Genomic DNA, 4,316 nt, shown 5'->3' on the forward strand with positions numbered 1-4,316 from the left:
TGCCAGAATACCCTCTTTTGGGGAAAAGTCAGTCTTTCTTCCCTTAAGATCTGCCGCTGCTTGGGTGAGGCCCACCCACATTATGGAGGGTAATGTGCTTTACTCAAAGTTTACTGATTTAAGATTTCCCAGGTGGTACAGTGGGAAAGAATCTGCCTGCCAATGCAGAGGACACAGGTTTGATGCCTGGTCTGGGAAGATTCCACGTGCCTCAGAGCAACTAAGCCTGGGCACACACCACAACTAATGAAGCCTGCAAGCCTGCACTCTGCAACAAGAGAAGCCATCAGTGAGGAGCCAGTGCACCGAGAAGAAGAGAAAGCCCGCTTGCTGCAACTAGAGAAAGCCCGCGTGCAGCAGCAAAGACCCAGTACAGCCATAAATAAATACATAAACCGGTTACTGATTTAAATATTAATCTCATCTAAAAAATACCTTCACAGGAACATCGAGGATAATATTTGACCAGATATCTGGGTCCCACGTCCCAGCCAGCAGACTCATAAAATCACAATGCCTTTTTCCTCTTTTATTTCACATCGTGATGACCTTCCTTGGTGTTCCACTTCTCTTTGGGTTCTCAGCACCCTAGGATATGCGGATCAATGGCCAGGAACATTTTTCGTTGTCACATCTCGGGGGAACTACTGGCATCTAGTGGGTGGAGGCCAGGGATACTGCAAAACATCTTACAATGCACGGGACAGCCTCCAACAACAAGAATTTTCCGGCCCGGAATGACAATAATAGCACTGTGGTTGAGAAGCTCTGCTCTAAATGACCAGTTCACTTCCTGCCTTTCTAACCCTGTTCATTATGCTGCAGTCATTCTGACCTCCTTTCAGGTTACAGAACAGGCCGATTCCTTCCCTCCTTGGGGACTTTGCAACTGGTCTTAATACTGTTGGAAACATCCTTGTCCTTGCATGGCTGGTTCCTTGTCATCTTTCAGGTTTAAACACAAACAACCCTGTCCCCGCAAGGTTCTAATTCCTCTCCATTTCTTTAATCTAATGGCATCCACATCACTAGCTGACCTCGTTCATCGGTGATCTTACCACCTTAAATGCACCTGGGACAGATACCTATCACTATATCCCAGAGATAAGTGACCTGACTGGCACAAAGTAAGTGCTCATCTAACACTTGTTGGATAAAAGAAGGAAAGAATGTCTTAGACATGTTTAGTGAATGTGATTCTCCCCGTGTTTTTGACATCCCTACCAACTCAGATTTGCATAAGATTGGTCACCGTGGCAATTGCTTCCATAGATTCACCTGCCCCTGCAACACTATTCTTTACTGAGTTTAGAACATGAGCCCAGATCTTTTCTCAAGGGCCTCCCTCGCCCTGGACACAATTATTCCCTCATGATAAGATATCTGAGTGCAACACTATTAGTTTTCCTAATATACAAAGACATCAGTTTAGATTCAAATAAGACCCCTATATATGGAATCTTTAAAAAATGATACAAATAAACTTATTTACAAAATAGAAATAGACTCACAGACATGGAAAACAAATTTATAGTTACCAAAGGGAAAGAAAGAGAGAGAGATAAATTAGGAATGTGGGATTAACAGACACATGCTACTATATTTAAAATAGAAAAATACTTTTCTCTATTTAAAATAAAAATAGAAAATTAACAAGGACTGACTTTATAACACTGGGAACTATATTCAGTATCATGTAATGACTTATAAGGAAAAAGAATCTGAAAAAGTATATATATACATGTGTAAATGCATGTATGTATCACTGAATCACTTTGCTGTACCCCCGAACCATTGTAAGTCAACTAGACTTTGACAAAAATAAATAAATAACAAAGTAGAACCCCTAATACAGAGAAAATGTCTGATTAGGATCCTTAGGAAGGGATGTGCCCCAAGAAAGGATTAGCATGAGAAAAATTAGCAGACATGATCAAAATAATTCACTTTAAAGCACAATTGTATTATTTATGACTACAGATTCCACATCACAGAAATAGGATAAAGATTATCTAGCCAGAACCAGCTAGGTCTGCATCTCAAACCTGTCCATTCTGATTCTTTTTTTCCTTTTCCCTTTTTCTTACAGTCTGATACATTCTTAAGGAGACAATGAAGACCTATGGATGCCTCCAAAGTGACCCAGCACGTGATTTTTACTATCTTTGTTCTTTGCCCTTTTCCCTGTAAGTCCTTATAAATGCCATTTCTCACCGCCTTGCCCCTTTCTGGGCATTCTACTTGCACCTGGAAATGTTTGCTTTGCTTCATTTGCTCACTAGATCCATCTGTTTTGGTTCTGCCCATGGAGCCTCCACAAATGGCTGCCAGCCCCTGAACGGACCAACCTCTGCCATTTCTAAATCTGCATTCAGTGCCCTTCTTGATTAAATATCTATCAAATGGGCAGGATTATTCTTTCCATCAGCATACCCATGGTTCAGGAAGAAAGCTCCAGATCTACAAGATAGGACCACCAGGGAGACCATCTACTAGGGAAATAGCTCTGACCCAGGCGTCCTTGTTTCTTTCATTCAAAATACTCCTGCCCAAGTGGGAGATGGATGGGCAGGTGCAGAGTCAGTGGAAGAGCTGCCTGTGTTTTCCTTCTTCACTGCATGGAAGGAACACACACCCTCTGCATCCACAATATCCGTAGTCCTCGCTTAGTCGGCCAGCACAGCTGAAGGCACTGCCAAGGATGAGTGGCAGCAGCTCACAGTTCTCATGACACTTACAAAGAGGAGGAAACGGACTCCCCTGGTGGCCCAGTGGTTAACACTCTGCACTTTCAATGCAGGGTTTGTGGGTTTGATCCCTGGTTGGGGTGCTAAGATCCCACATGCTGTGTGGTGCATTCCTCGCCTCCCCTCGCCCCACAAAAAGGTAAGAAAGCAGAACACCCTCTGCAGTGTCACTCAATCCACCTAGGAAACCATAGAAACTGTGCAGCTGAATTTCTTATCATTTAATTATGAAAATGACCTCTAAGTTGAAAAAAGCACTAGAAACCATCTAACCAAATGCTCAGGCTTCCCAGATGACACGGTCGTAAAGAATCCACCTGCCAATGCAGGAGATACAAAAAACAAGGGTTTGATTCCTGGGTCAGGATGATCTCCTGGAGGAGGAAACTGCAACCCACTCCAGTATTCTTGCCTGGAAAATTCCAGGGACAGAGGAATCTGGCAGGCTACAGTACTTGGTGTTGCAAAGAGTTGGACATGACTAAGTGATTGAGCACACACAACCCAACGTTTGCATCATATTGAGGAAACAAACAAGGCCTAGACTAGGTGAGCAGTTTGCCCCGGGCCGCCGTGCAAGTTATGGTAAAGCCAAGCCTAGAATCTGATGCTGGGGTATGATCCTGTAACAACTGCCATGGCATCTTTTTTCTTCTGCCCCATCTCTCTTCCACTTTACAAACTATTTGGTCCCATTCCTTGTGTTTCTGATGGGGATCAAATGTCTCCACCTACCCCCAACACCCTCCCATCCCCTGGAAATTCTCATTAGTTCAGTGTGTTGTCAAATAACCCAAACTGTAGAAAAGGCAGAGGAACCAGAGATCAAATTGCCAACATCTGCTGGATCATCAAAAAAGCAAGAGAGTTCCAGAAAAACATCTATTTCTGCTTTATTGACTATGCCAAAGCCTTTGACTGTGGATCACAAGAAACTGTGGAAAATTCTGAAGGAGATGGGAATACCAGACCACCTGACCTGCCTCTTGAGAAACCCGTATCAGGTCAGGAAGCAACAATTAGAACTGGACATGGAACAACAGACTGGTTCCAAATAAGAAAAGGAGTACGTCAAGGCTGTATATTGTCACCCTGCTTATTTAACTTATATGCAGAGTACATCATGAGAAACGCTGGGCTGGAAGAAGCACAAGCTGGAATCAAGATTGCCAGGAGAAATATCAATAACCTCAGATATTCAGATGACACCACCCTTATGACAGAAAGTGAAGAGGAACTAAAAAGCCTCTTGATGAAAGTGAAAGTGGAGAGCGAAAAAGTTGGCTTAAAGCTCAACATTCAGAAAATGAAGATCATTGCATCTAGTCCCATCACCTCTTGGGAAATAGATGGGTAAACAGTGTCAGACTTTATTTTTTTGGGCTCCAAAATCATTGCAGATGGTGACTGCAGCCATGAAATTAAAAGACGCTTACTCCTTGGAAGAAAAGTTATGACCAACCTAGATAGCATGTTGCAAAGCAGAGACATTACTTTGCCAACAAAGGTCCATCTAGTCAAGCCTATGGTCTTTCCAGTAGTCATGTATGGATGTGAAAGTTGGACTGT

The sequence above is a fragment of the Ovis canadensis genome, chromosome 2 (assembly GCF_042477335.2).
Source record: "Ovis canadensis isolate MfBH-ARS-UI-01 breed Bighorn chromosome 2, ARS-UI_OviCan_v2, whole genome shotgun sequence".
Lineage (NCBI taxonomy): Eukaryota > Metazoa > Chordata > Mammalia > Artiodactyla > Bovidae > Ovis > Ovis canadensis.